The following is a 14408-nucleotide window of genomic DNA, read 5'->3' as shown; positions in this document are numbered from 1 at the left end:
CCAGCCTGGTCACCCACTGCAATCACCGAGGTCGTCTCCAGAGATGCCGACTGAGTTGATTGATAAGGGGGTGTGGCCCGGGCACTGGGAGCTTAAAAACTGGCCCCGGTGCTCCCCACGTGCAGCCGGAGTTGAGCAAACGAGTGTTCCAGAGCTGGGGTCGGTGCCAGGAGCAACAGGACGGTCCTTCTGTGCTGCGATCTGGGGTCACATCAACAGAGGCATCGTCCATAGAAACTGGGGAGGGGGACGGTCCTGCCTGATTGGGCCGTGATCAACGGTATTTGGTTCTGAGCCCCACATCTTACCAGAAGCAGCTGACAACGGGAAAATGTCTGGAAGAGAGGAATCCGTATGGCGAGAAGGTTCAAGATTGGGTCTTAAGGGGCTCACCCTAGTCCTGCTCTTTCTGGAGAGTTCCTGTCACAGACACAGAGGTGACAGGTGCTCCATGGGGCCGTGGACACAGGCGCAGGGCCCCACATCTGCCCTTAGCTCTTTCGAGTTAGGGCTTGTCCTCGAAGCCACTCTGGTCTCTACCGCCCCGCGAGGCACCTGCTCCAGGAGAGATCCCCGAGACGGGTGCAGATGTTGCGGGGGAGAGGCTGAGAGGGTGGCAGGGGCCGATTCTCTCAACCTGACCAGTGACTCCCCAGGGTCATATGGGGGGACCGGCTAACCTGAGGCACAGCTCAAGGAGTTCATGCGTACTTGAGAGGTGGGAGAGAGGTGAGGGGTCAGGACGACCCTGCGGGCGGAGGCTGGTGGCGGGGCTCTGTCCCCCGGGTGAGGGCACACGGACGGCCTTGCTCTCTGTGCTCGCTGTTGTATTCCCCGCCCGGGACGGCTTGGCTGAACGGATGGGGTATCAGGAGCAGGAAGAGATCTGGGTTTGGTGGGGGGAGGTGAGTGGTTAGGAAATGTGTCTGAAGAAGTGACATTTCCCCTGCGACCAGAAGGGCAGAGAGCCAGCCACGAGGAAAGCACTGTAGGTAGAGAACAGCACGGGCAAAGGCCCTGGGGCTGGCTGGTTTGGTGTGTGTGTGAGGCCAGCCCCCGGACCAGGGGTACTGGACTCTGCGGGCGGGGCCCGGGGGATGTTGGACAGGCGGGCAGAGGCTGGCCACACGGGCCAGTGTGGTGAGGGACGCGCCTCAGGGGCTGCCTCCCAACGGCGTGACCTGGGGCGAGTGGCTTAAGGGCTCTGGGCCTCAGTTTCCTCACGGGCAAAGTGGGTTTAACAATAGCGACGACCGCACAGGACCCGGAACGGCACCAAATACGGAGAACGGAGCCTGGCTTGTGGTAAGCTCTGCAGAAATCCTCGCCGCCCCACTCCCCCTCCTCCCCCTCCTCCTCCTCAATGGAGGAGCCCAGGAGACAGAGCCGGGCCCAGAAACCAGGTCAACCGGCTCGGGGTTCTGCGTCTTCCCCATTCCCACTGCTTCCTCCCACCTCTCCCTGCACACACACCCCGATCTGGAAGAGTCTGCCCCTGGCAGAGGCCCAGGGCTTCTGGATCCTGTCCAGGCCCCTAATTGGGAGCTTCTGTGTCTCTACCGCTGTGACCGCATCCCTGGAAAGAGGATCTGGCGGGCCTGCCCACCGTGGCAGGCTGTGCGTGTCCCAGCAGGCCTGCCGCCTCCTGCCTCAGTGGGAAGGAGCTGGAGCGTCCCCCTGCGTGGTCCTCGGGCTCTGGCAGGGACCGCGAGGGGCAGGCGGCGACTGGAGGAGGGAGGGTGCAGCCCGATGGGGCAGGGAGGCTCCGAGGCCGGACCTCTCCCCGGAATCGCCCTCCCTCCCCTCTGGCTGCACCGAGTCAACCCGGACTCCTCTTTTGTTCACACCCAAGCTATCGGCAAACCCCATCAACGCTCCCTGCAGACACATCTGGAGTGTGATCCCCTCGCGGCTCCCCCGTGGCCACCACGTCTCCGCCCTGGGCTGCCGCACAGCCTGCCCGCTGAACGGGGCACCTTACACCGGTCCTGCTCTGACCACGGCCCATCGTCCACACAGCTGCTGTGATAACCGCTCCGCACACAGCCAGACGCTGTCCCTAGCCTCGGGTGACTTCCTCCCACCAGGGCTCCGCACCAGTCCTGTCTGACCCGCCCACCCGCCTCTCTGCCCTTCCGGGCTCCTTGCTGCCTCCGGCACACTCCCTCCCTCCGCAGGGTCTCCGCATTTGCTATTCCCTGGGCCTAGGATGCCCTTCCCTCAGATGTCCATGTGACTCGCTCCCTGAGTTCATTCAGGTCTCTGCTCAAGTGTCTTCTCAGTGAGACCAGAACGGCCTGTGTAAGAGAGAAACTCCCACCCTCCTTATCCAGCTGGTTCCACCTGGCCCTCCCCACCCGCCCTGCCACTGTATGTCCCACACGCCGCCGACCTACTTGTTCGTTTGTTTGTCTGGATCCCCACCCCGGGATGCAAGCTCCCAGAGGGCGGGTGTTTTGTCCCGTTCCTGGCGGATCTCGAGCCTAGTCCAGGGCCTGGAACACAGCAGGGGCTCAGTAAGCATCGTGACATAAACTGGGCCCCTGGGCGCTCCTTAAGCAAGAGACCACCAGGACGGCACTCCCCTGGGCTCCTTCCTCTGGGGCTGACCTTTCTGTCCCTGGAGACACGGCGTCAGAGGGGTCAGCTCCTACCGGGCTCCCGGAGAGCTGGCACACGGTTCCCTCCCCGCCCCCCCCCCCCCCCCCCCGCCCCATCGCCCCTTCCCCGTAGGGGCCAAGGAGGACGTTAGCATTGGAGCCAGGAGGCTGTAGCTGGCTGCTTTCTGGTCACAGAGCTGGGGTAGGGCACATTCCATTCATTCAGCCAGCGTGAGGCTGGTGCTGTGTGTGGGCCAGGGCCAAGAGCACCGGCAACGTGATCATGCTGCCGGTTCCCGGCCAGGCTTGGAGATCAGAGGGGACGGCGAGCCAGCAAAAGGCAAACTAAAGCAGTTTGCCTGGGTGCGCTCCACGGGACTGGACCTTCTGCGACAGATACCTGGGTGTCTCTGTGCCATCCTTCCTCCCCCATCTACTGGCAAGTGCTTGGGGCACCCGGCCTGAGGTCGACAGGGCAAGCTTATCCACGTGAGCAGTGACAATACAAGGCCCCGCAGCTTCTCAGAGGTGGTGTTCAGACGGAGACGGGAGCAGGGGGCTGAAGGGTGGCTCCCCAAAAGATACACTCACGTCCTAACCCCAGGAACCTGGACATGTGACCGTATTTGGGAAAAGGATCTCTGCAGATATGACCAATTAAGGATCTTGGGTTTAGATCACGACCGATTTAGCATGGGCCCTAAACCCAACGCCAAGTGTCCCTATGAGAGACAAGTGGATTTGACAGATAAGGGGAAGCCTGGAGCCCCCAGGGCTGGGAACGGCAGGAGGATCCTCCCCCAGACCCTCTGGATAGCTTGGTCCTGCTCACACCTCCGGAACGGGGGGAGGACAGGTTTGTCGCTATAAGCCCCCTGCTTGTGGCTCTGTGCCACCACGGCCGTGGACATCGCACAGCAGGGACCACGGGAGCATTAACGTCAGACCGAAAGACGATTGGGTCCAAGACCCCTTTCTCCTCCCAAGCGTCGGGTTCCCCGCCCGCTGGACACCTGCTCCCAGTCCAGAGCGCGGGGTGGGGGGCGGGCAGGGAAAGTGGCTCTGGGGGTGGTGGCAGTCAGTGCCTGGGCCCTCTGGGAGCACATGCTCAGCTTCCCGTCCACCCCAGATGGAGTTGCCAGAGGCCAGGGACCAAGGGAGCACGTGTGGTGCGGCCCACGGCCGCAGCCTCGAAGCCCCCAGAGCTCTGCCGTCAGCCTTGGAGGCCGTCTAAAATGGGAACACAGATCTCATAGGAGCCACGTTCTCCCAGCCACGGGTGAGGGACCCCAGCGTGCGTGAACACGGAGGCACGCTGCTCCCCAGAAGGGTGGGTGGGAGAACACCCAAGGCCTGGGATGGGAAGGGGGCACCGCTTACAGACCACTCACCCCACTCCGCACTTCACCTGTATCACATCACAAGGTTCCCCGGCTTCCCCACCAGGGAGTTGCAATCATAGGATTTTACAGACGAGGGAGCAGCGGCTGGGGGCCCGGGGCTCAGGGGAGCGGAGGCCAAGAGCTGGGGTAGAGCAGGGCTGGAGCGACCAGCACAGACGAGGGCTAACTGAGGCCTGGATGCCGCGCAGCCCAGCGTGGGACTCTGGTCTGGGTCTCGGCGGGGGGAGCTGGGGCTCTGCGTTTTCAAAGCTGATGCTCATGGGCGGCGAGGGGTGACCTACCCCCGTGGCCTTCTCTCCCTGGCCCCGGCATGGCAGGTGGAGGGGGGGCTGCTGAGGGCCTCTCGTTGAGGGCATGGTACTGGGAGCCAGAAGGGGTCGGCGCCCCGAGGAGAGCCCCAGTGCCCAGCCGTGACGGGGCCGGACCACAGAGGTCGATGCCCCGTTTCGAGCATCTTGTGCATGGACGCGCAGGGATGTGCCGGGGCCTCCCACGGAGGAGCTCCACACACCCCCCGCGGCTCCGTGTGGGACGGAGCCAAGTGAGCCCATTTTACTGCCGGGGAAACCGAGGCGCGGGAGTCGCGGTGCTTTCCCGAGACCACACGAAAGCAGGTGCTGGGGTTCGCCCAGGCTGACCCTACAGCCCACATACTTTCTCCAGGACTGGAGGGCAAGGGGGCCTGGAGCCCGCTCCTCCTCTCTGGCCGGGCCAGGCTCCACCCCAGACCCCACAGCAGCCCTGGAGAAGTCCCTGCCCATCCCCACCGCTGGCCCCACCTTACTTGGTGGCAAACAGGCTGGGTGCTGCAGGGTGACAGGTGACCAGTGCTGTCGGGGAGGAGCGGGTACAGGGGAGATGGTTTTCCTCCGGGCTCCCCCCGCCCCAACCCTGGCTTGGATGGAGCCACAGGAGAGTGAGGGACAAGAGGCCAGACTGGCCTGTTTGTCGCATCACAAAGTTCTGCCCTGGGCTGGTCCCAGGGGGTGAGTCGGGGGAAGCCTCAGAGGGGGGCTCTCCCAGGGACCTGGCCCGGCCGAGCTCCCCTCTCTGCAGCAACTCCACCAGAGTGCCCGCAGCCTCCGTGGGGTCACCATGAGAATGGGCACATCTTGCCAAGGTGAGCCCCAGGCGAGAGGCCCGGCAGCTGCAGGCTTCAGAGCCTGGGTCCCGGGGGGGCAGGCACCGCTGTTCTCAGCCCAGCATCATGACCTGTGCACCTGCTCCGCGTGGCCTGGAGCCAAGGTCTGAACCTCTGGAAGACTCGGTCTCCCCATGTGCGGTGTGGGAGCAGACCCAGGACACCAGCCCGTGCGGGCATCCTGGGTATCTCCAACAGGTGGCCCTCTGGGCCCCGGATGGAGCAGGTGTTCTGTTTTCTAGAGCTTTCTGGAAGGAGCTGCAAACAGAGAAGCAAGACCACAGCTCGTGTGAAAAGGAGGCACTGGGGCCAGCAGGATCCAGAAGGAGCCAGCCCACGGGCAGCAGAGAGGGTGGACGGGGCAGACGGAGGAGGCCGCCCGGAGTCTGGGCTTGTCACTGCCATTCGAGAGAGCCCGTGAATCGTCTCATCCAACGTTTCCAAACGTTTTCCCCCTGCAGCCACAGAGGCTTTTAATACACACAAAAATTCTCATTTGGAACGCCAGTAAGAAAAATTCCCAAATAAAAGAATTATTTTACTCCTTTACATCTATCTGTTTTAGAAATTAAAATTTTTTAATGTTTATTGATTTTTGACAGAGAGAGAGAGAGAGAGAGAGACAGAGCATGAGTGGGGGAGGGGCAGAGAGAGAGAGAGAGGGAGATACAGAAACCGAAGCAGGCTCCAGGCTCTGTGCTGTCAGCACAGAGCCCGACGCGTGGCTTGAACTCACAGACCTCGAGGTCACGACCTGAGCCAAAGCCGGACGCTTAACCGACTGAGCCACCCAGGCGCCCTGTTTTAGAAATTACAACGGATGCATGCACTTAGTGTAAATTCAGGAACGGCCGCACAGCTCAGAAAGGATGACGCCAGGACTGGCACCCATACCTGGGTTCAAACAAAGTATGACCCGGGCTCTGTGGTCACGAGTGGCCCGTGGCAGTGACAAAACGGAAGAAGGCACCTGTGGAAAGCATGGTTTGCGTGTGTGTGGAGGTCACGGATGTAACAACGATGCCTGGACACAGTCACGTCTGGGGGGGGTCCCGTGCACCATGTCCAGATGGGGGGTGCGGTACGTGGCTCATAAACAGACCAGCACCACGGGAAGCTACGCTCGGCCCCCCAAAGATCTCCCGGACTCCCACCGGCGGGAAGTAAAAGCTTGACGCCGGCCAGGATGTGTCTCCCGCTCCCCCGATGCCGGCAGATACCCAAGCTTCCCTCTCCCGTCCAGCAGTGCCTGTGTTGGATGGGGCGGCCCAGCCGAGCAGCCCTCACGGGCTGGGGGCCCCGTGGCTTTTTGATTCAAGGGCATAAAGCAAGAGACGTGGACCGTTTGTCTGGTCTCGGCTGGTGTGAGTGCAGGGGTGGGGCTCAGTTTGGAGCGACAGGGGCGCCACGTGGTGGCTGACGGCTCTCTTGCGTGTGTTTGCGAGACGTGAGGCCCTCCAAAGCGTGGGCTGCACGGGCCCCCCCGGGCTGGGGCCCACGGCTACTGCTGTTTGCAGTACCTCTCGCTCCTTTTCAGGCGTTTGGCCACCGGCTGCTCCACTGGAGGGCGCTGGCTTCGTGACCCCGAGGCCTTGGGTTAAAATCTTCATTTTCAGCCAAGGCTGATTTGACCATCACAAAAATCGGGAACGAGGGGCTTGGCGTGGCCGGTGCCTGCTTCCACAAGCCGGCCTGTTGCTGTGGCTGCGACCAAGAGAGAGCTGAGCCACGCAGACAAGAGGCTGCAAATGACCGGTTTTAGGCCTTTCATCAGAGGCTTTTCATCAACTCCGAGGATTTGGGGAAGGCGCGGGTACAGAGGGCTTAGCAAAGCCCGAAGCACCGTGTACCACAAGCGGACAGGTTGGTGGCTCCAATGTGCCAAGATCGGATACGTCACATCGCTGAATAGGCTGGTTTTGCGGCAGTCAAGAAGCTAGACATTTGGTTTTTAAGCAAAAGTTTAATCAAGCAGCTGTGGCGCTCCGGAAGGCGCAGAGAGCCTGGACAGTCTCCCGACGTCACTGCGCCAATGGTCACCGGGTCACACGGGGAACTGCCCACTTCCTGGCCACGGAGGGCGGGTCCCCAGGCCAGGACACCTGGTTCTGAGTTCTCCCTGCCTGTGGCTGTCCCTCTGGTCCCTGTACTCACATGCCTGGAGAACCTGCCTTCGATGAGCCCGAAGGAAAAGTTCACTTTGCGTGTCTGGAGACACAATCTCCGGAAACGTTTCCCGAAGTGTGAGACGGGCGCCATTCTGCGGGCTCTTGAGGACAGAGCAGTGATCTCATGGAGGCCTTTCCCGATCCTTGCTCTTTCAAAAGTCTTTTGGGGATTTTGTGAGTCCTCGGGGGGAACACCTGTAAGTCCGCTCCGTGCCTAGTCTACCCGTAATCCTTCCTGACGCTTACTCGTCTCTTCCTTGAGAGGGGAGAGGGAGAGGGAAGGCAGCCATATCTGACCAGAACTTAAGAACACTGTTTGGTTTTTACTATTATTTGGGCTCTCAACTCCTACTTGGTGACAGAAAACACTGACTTTTTACTCATGGCAAGGATATAAAAAGTCACGATGGTCACCAAATGACTGCAGTTTGGGGCCACGGCTCCTAAACTTAGCAGGATTTGTGATCTGGGCTCCATGCCTGAACCAAGAAGTCGTGTCCTCGGTCCTGAAGGACCGGAGAGGAGGTCCTCTGGGACAAATGGCCCCATTCCTCCTCCCCCGTAAATGACCTCTGGTTCCGTCTCGGGGCCCAGAGAGCTCGCGGTGGGGGTGCCTTGGGGAAGCCGGGAGCAGCAGGCTTGGGAAGCCCCGGATCATGCAGGGGCCCTGAGTGCTGTTGCGCAGGCCCCGCAGGCCCCGTGAGAGCTCTGGGTGCAGGTGTAACACCCGGGCAGGTGGTTACCAGGGGAGAAGGGAGATCCTGCGCCGAAGCCCCGGAAAGGAAGGGGCAACACCGCCACCTAGTGGCGAGCAGGGCGGGCGGCGCCCTTCCTCGGCTGATTCAGACCCAGTGGTTCCAGGCGCGGTATTTTTAGTACTGGACGGTCTCTGACCCCGAGGGACAGCGGCCCGAGGCAGAACTGGGACTCACCACTCCTTGCCTCTCCAGCCATGGCCTGTCACCATCCAAGGAGCCACCACATCTCAAGAGCCTGCTGTGCGGCAGGCAGTGGGCTGGGCTCCGACCCGCTTCTCTGGTCCAGCCTCCCACGCAGCCCCAGGAGGGGCCGCTGTGACATCAGCGCGCAGGTGCAACCCTGCCTTCACAGCCAGGTGACGGCATCCGGGGACATGGTCCGGCTTGGGAGCGGCGGGACTACGAAAGAGAACGGTCTTTTGAATTTCCCTGTGTTTGAAGAGAGGTGGCAGGGTCACTGGATGAGCAGGCCCCTCAGCCCTCTGGCCTCAGTGTCTTGTGCTGTGAAATGGGGACGGAGGTCTCCACCACTTGCAAGCCACGGCCCTGATTACGCCTTCAGGGAAGCACAGTCCCCCAGGGCAGCCGGGGTCATGGTTCCTGGGCAGGAACTGAATTTGGAGGAAGGGGGCTCCCGTGGGTTCCAGGGGGAAGGAGGGCTGTGCCCTGGTCCCACACTGTGCCCCAGGGCAGGACACATGCTCAGGACACTGTGAGGGCCAGGGCTGAGGGCCAAGCCAGGCCAGAAAGACCCTGCCTCTACGGGGATGAGAGGATTCGGCCCAGGAGCACAGCAAGACGACGAGTGCAGTCAAGGCCAGGCGTCCCTCTCTAGGTGTCTGGATGGGAGGTGGCCCTGGGACCCCCGTGTGACCTGCAGCCCAGCCCGTGCTGGTGGAAGAACCAAGCAGGACCCCGGGCCTTAGGGAGCCTCTACCTAGGGGAGGACACACACACACACACACACACACACACACACACACACACACGTGCCTCGCTGAGAAGGCTATAAGGAGGGACAGGTCCCCGATGTGAGGACAGCCTGTTGGGGGGTCAGGGGCACTTCCTGAGGGAGGAACATTGGACAGAATGCAGAAGATGGAAGTCCCTCCCCTGGAGGTGGCATGGAGAGCCTTTCAGGCTGAGGGAGCTTCATGCTCTGGGCACAGGGAGGAACACAGGGAGTTCTGGGAGGAGCACGAGGAGTTCCAGGTGCTGAGAGAAGGCCGCAGACAGGAGTGCCCAGGACAGTTCTGGGAAGGCTGTGTGTGTGTGTGTGTGTGTGTGTGTGCGTGTGTGTGTGTGTGTGTGTGTGAGAGAGAGAGAGAGAGAGAGAGAGAGAGAGAGAGAGAGAGAGAGAAGGAGAGAAGCGGGTAGAAGGAAGGAGTGAGGATGAGGGAGGAGGGGGGAGAGGGGAGGGGGAGGAGGGGAGGAGCGGGGAGGATAGGTCTGATTTGCATTTCAAATGGCAACTGTGTGCTGAGGTGGAAACAGATCTGGAAGCGTCCTGCATAGACACAGGCCAGCGGGGAGGTTATTTCTTGCAGGAGATGACAGAGACGGGATGCAGCCCGGGCTGGATCCCGAGGTGCAGGTGGGACGTGGGGGAGCATGGGACAGCACAGTCCGGGTGGGGTGACAGGCTGGATGGCTTGGGGTGGCCTCGCCGGGAAGGGGTGAAGAGCTGGTTGTGGAGGGTCTGCACGTGGCCGTGGCCACGCGGAGTCCACAGGATGGCAGGGACACGCGGGACGTCGAAGCACACGCTCATGTCTGGGGCACTGCGCTGTCCACACACACACACACGTCGTCGGTGGGCGGCCACAGAGGTGACTGTCCAAACTGGGCCACTTCTGAGAGGGAGGGGAGGGGACACTGTCTTAGCAGCTGTTCCAGGACCACAGCGCCTCAGAGACTGCTCCAGGCCAGGGGGACGAGGGTCCGTGCTGTCCTCATGAAGACGTGGGTGGAGAGGAGACCCTCCAGGGGAAGGAAGGGGCTCCTGGGACCAGGCCTTGAGTGATCTGCAGGGCTGGGGAGGCAGCAGGCCGGCCAGGAGAGCACGTGTCCTTCAGGGCCCGGACAGTGTGTGGGGAACCCCGCAGTCGGGACTGCCGCCCACAGAGCACCTGCTGGACTCGGCCCCCTGGAAGGCGTGGCCAGTCCCCCCTCGGGGCAGTCTGACCCTCTTAAGGCAGCTCCCGGGTCGCCCTCCACCCCTGCCGGTTACCAGGCAGGGCCGAACCACGCGGGCGGGATGTGCCGTCCGGCAAGCAGCAGTGAGAAGTGTGCTTCTCCAGTGGATGGGGAGTACGTACTGGGCCCTTCCATGCGCCAGGCACCACAGGAAGACCTGGGGCTTTCGGCCTCTGTCCCAGCCTCGTACTAGGCTCGCCCCTCCTTCGTCCTGCTAGGAACTCCTCTGGCCTTTTGGCGGCTCACGGCCAGTAAGGGCAGTGGCCGGAGGGCACCACAGAGAGGGCCAGCCTCCGGCCAGACGTCCCAGAGGACCTGTTTCCTGTCTCCGAGCAGGGCCACCACCGTCCTGCCCTGGCCGGGGTGGAGTCGGGTGACCAGAGTGACCTAGGGACGCGGTGTCTGCGGCAGAGGCCCAGTGGGCCCGGCCAGAGCCGGAGGAGGAGGGGAGGCGGGGCCCCGGGCGGGAGGCAGGCCTCTCCTGGGGCTGGCTGGTCCACGTACCCCGCTGTGTGCGGGCGGCCCTACCTCTGCTTGCGGCTCCTGAGCCCCTGTTCCTTCCGCCCAGAACTAGCTGGCGCTGGACATCTGTCCCTGTCATGCAGGCAAACATCGGCGAGCCCTCTAGTTCCACTGGAGACGCCAACAGCCAAAACCAGAAAGAGGCAAGACCTCTGAACCCACCGCCATTTCCTATCGCGCTTTCTTGGGGGCACTGACAGTGTTGTGCAACGGCTGGAACATTCCAATCACCAGGCCCGAAAAGCCCTGACGGAGGCAGAATGCCTGGACGATCCCACGCCACACGCCCCCTTTGGAGCGCTGAGCAGACACCGCCCCGCCCATGTCACGCTCCCTGCCTGTTTCGCACGTACCCACCCCCACACCTCTTCCCGTAAAACTCTAGGTGTCCATCTCGCGGGGGGGGGGGGGGGGGGTGAGCTGGGTGGTTGAGGCTTGAGCCTCCCACCCCCCCCACCCCACACTGCTGGCACCCGAAACGCATCCCTCATCTCCTGAGTGACTGGCTTCTCTTGCTCAGCAACTGTGTTGGTGGAACCCAGCCCGGAGCTCTGCTTCCGGTTTGTCCGGCCCCCTCGGGATTCCCCGGGATGGGCGGCCGGCCCACGGCAGCACCCGCCTTACCCGCTGGTTTGCAGCTGGGATAGATAGGTCACAAAACCGAACAATGTAAATCATGTAAATGATTTACGCTTTGGGAGAGTCCTGCCCGGGACCCATCCCTCTTTGCCAGAACCTCAGTGTCCTGACATTCCTTGCCCTCGTCACCCTGCCGGCCCGGCTGCCTTTCCGACTCTGTCCCCTGTCACTCCTGCCAGGTGGCTGGGTGTCTCCTCTCTGTAGGTGGGTCAGTGCGGTGGGGAGGCAGACTCGGGCCCTGGCCAGGCCCTGGGCCTCCCCGCTCCTCCCTCACCAGCTGCCCAGCCCTCCCGGGGCCTCAGTTTCCTTGCCTGTAAATGAGAGACACGCCCTCAGGCTTCACGGTTGGGAGGTCGGGAGACCGTGGGGCCCGGAGCGGAGATAAATTCTATTTCTTGCTCCTTTCCTGGAGGCTCAGAAATTAACGACATGAGACACGCGGATGCATTTGGAAACAAAAAACAAAGGCAGGAAGGAGACCTGGGATCCCCTCCGTCAATTTTGCTAATTGCAAATAATGCGGACACTGTGGTGAATGGAAGCCATGGGGCAGCTGTCCGTTCTAACAGATCAAAATGGACTTCATATTCCCACGAGGGCTTTAGAATCCAATTAAAAATCTGAGAGACATTCCCTCCATTTAAATCTCAAATATGGCTAATGCTTCATTTCAAACAAAGCCCAGAATGAGCTGATCCTTGCAAAAATGTTAGGAGATTCCTCCCCCACCCTTTCGAGCCACATACAGAGTAAGGAGGAAGCACTCCCCCTTGCTGGGGTGTAATGCCCCCGGATGGATGCCGGAGGGAGGGCAGAGCTGTGCAAGCCCTTAGTGGCTCTTGATCCGGAGGGCAGTGGAGGTCCGGCCCTGAGAGAGCACAGAGGGAGGGAGGGCAGGAGGAAGGGGAGAGGGAGGGGTGGTGGAGAGGGGGAGAAAGAGCAAGCAGGCATCAGTGACTCCCCGGCCTTGGAAGTTCCCGCCTCTTCTTCCCCGGGGAACAAATTACGCCACTTGGTCACCTCTAGAAATTGTCAACAGAAGCCAGAAAACCGTCATTCTAATTTCCAGATAAGGGGATGACAGGATCCGCAACCTATACCCAGGTGAGCATGATGGTGGTCCCCTCCTCCGGGCTTCTCAGCAGCCCTGACGTACCCGTGTGCTGTGGCTCCCCCGTGTACAGATGGGGAGACCGAGGAAAGTGAGGCCACGCACTGCCTTTCAGAACAGGATGGGGCCACGAGCAAGTGTGAGCGGGTCGGTCCCAAGACCGTCAGCATCCCCGAATCAGAATTAACCCTATCTCTAGCAGACCTGAGGACTGAGCCTGTGGCAAACCCCTTGTGGAGAGAGACAGGGGAGGGGGAGGTGGGGAGGTGTCTGAAGCACAGACCCCCAAGCAGCGAGACGAAGGTATCGGAGCTCCGACCAGCGGTTCAGGGGGAGGGGAGCAGAGCCTCTCCTCGGATGGGGTCTGAAGGGGAAGGTGGGGGACACGGAGGGAGAGCAGGCTCTATGGTTGGGGGGCGCGGAGCACAGCTTCAGGCCTGAACCTGGCGCGCTATGGAACCCAAGGACAGTCACGTACTGAGCATCTGCTGTGAGTCTGTCCCCTCTGTGGGCACTTCGCAGGGGAAGACACTGTGGTCCGAGGGGCTGTCCAGGGTTCCCTGAGAGCAAGCATGCTGGAGCCCAGGTCCGGGAGACAGCACCTACACCCGCGTCCCCCGCGTAACGACGTCACCTGGGCGGTGGGCGGTGACCAGCGGGACGTAAATTCACGACGCGGGGATCCAGTGACCTGCTGCAGCCCTCCGAACCCACCGCTGCGGGGCTATTTTGCAAAGGATGACATATGTACACCTGGGCGGTCTGGTCGTCCCTCACAGGGAGTGGTGAGCCGGGCCATTTGAGCCGCCTCTGCCCTCCTGGGGGCCGTGGGGTTGAACAGACCGCCTCTGCCCTCCTGGGGGCCGTGGGGTTGAACAGACCGTAGCACACAAGGTGTGAGGTGAGCGTCGGCCCAGCGCGGCACCACGAGGCGGCCCGGCTCGCTCCCTTCGGTGACTTGGACTGACGCCCGGAGACAGGACACCCACCCACCCGCGTCCATCCATCGCAGGCCGTCTGGGCTGCTGTGACAAAAGATCACCGACCGAGGGGAGGCTGGAGATCCAAGGTCAGGGTGCTAGCACGGCTGCGGGAGGGCCGTCTTCTGACCTCACATGGTGGGAGGGGCCGGGGGCTCCGTGGGGCTGCTTGTTAAGGGCACTGATCCCCACCTCCTAATACCATCACCTTTGGCGGGGAGGGTTCGAGGTAGGAATCTGGGGGGGTACAACGCTCAGAGCACCGCACCACCCACATCCGCCCGGCCGGCCAGCCGGCCCATCTTACGAAGCGCCGGAGAGGAGTCATGACAAGAGGCTTGACAAGAAAAAACCACCCCTGGCTGTGGCAGGAGCCGGGTGACAGGCACGTGGGTCATTAGGCTATCCTGTCCGCTTCCGTGTATTTGGTTTGAAAAGCTGCGCAAGAGGAGGCTAAATAATGCGAGAAGGTGTGAAACGCGGGGGTGCAGGGTTGGGGTCTCAGGCAGGCAGCTCTGGAAGAACTCTCCCCGAGCCCCTCGAGGGCGAGGACCCCGGGCCTGGTGGGGCTCCAGAGCTCAAGCACTAGATTAGCTGGGGGCCAAGTGGAGCAGCACCAGAATGCTGCCCCCAAGATCCAGGGAGAGAGAACTTTCTAGTGGCGACCACCATCACGCCGCTCATGATCAGGCAGCAGCCCCACGTGGGAGGTGACGCACAAGGACCGGGGGTCGGGTCTGGAAGATGAAGGGCACGGAAGGCTGGGGGACCCGTCTGCAGGAGTGAGGACACGCACACACGGATACCGCACCCCTCCCACAACCCCGGACGCCGCCCCTCCCTGCCTCTCTGTCCTCACGCTCTCCTTCACGGGACACCCGCACCCGCCC

The 14408-nt window shown here is 62.0% G+C and overlaps 1 protein-coding gene and 1 long non-coding RNA gene across 5 annotated transcripts in view; one reads left to right on the top strand and one right to left on the bottom strand.

The window, feature by feature from the left end:
* OSGIN1 (oxidative stress induced growth inhibitor 1) overlaps positions 1–4903 on the bottom strand; it is a 31843-nt gene extending 26940 nt beyond the window's left edge. For 2 of the 4 annotated variants that reach the window (XM_042969676.1, XM_042969677.1), the window contains exon 1: positions 4788–4903. The gene's annotated coding sequence lies outside the window, so the exon portion shown is untranslated. Of the gene's footprint in view, positions 1–4782 lie in introns of all 4 variants that reach the window. The other 2 variants (XM_042969672.1, XM_042969673.1) reach the window with 2 other exon arrangements.
* Positions 4904–5011: 108 nt separating this feature from the next.
* Positions 5012–5693, top strand: LOC122234258. The gene is made up of 2 exons (XR_006212029.1): positions 5012–5123; positions 5387–5693. It is a non-coding gene; the product is annotated as an uncharacterized LOC122234258 (long non-coding RNA).
* Positions 5694–14408: the final 8715 nt, after the last annotated feature.

The sequence above is a fragment of the Panthera tigris genome, chromosome E2, assembly GCF_018350195.1.
Source record: "Panthera tigris isolate Pti1 chromosome E2, P.tigris_Pti1_mat1.1, whole genome shotgun sequence".
NCBI lineage: Eukaryota > Metazoa > Chordata > Mammalia > Carnivora > Felidae > Panthera > Panthera tigris.
The sequence above is the reverse complement of the archived record's forward strand: the minus strand, read 5'-3'. Positions and strand labels throughout refer to the sequence as shown.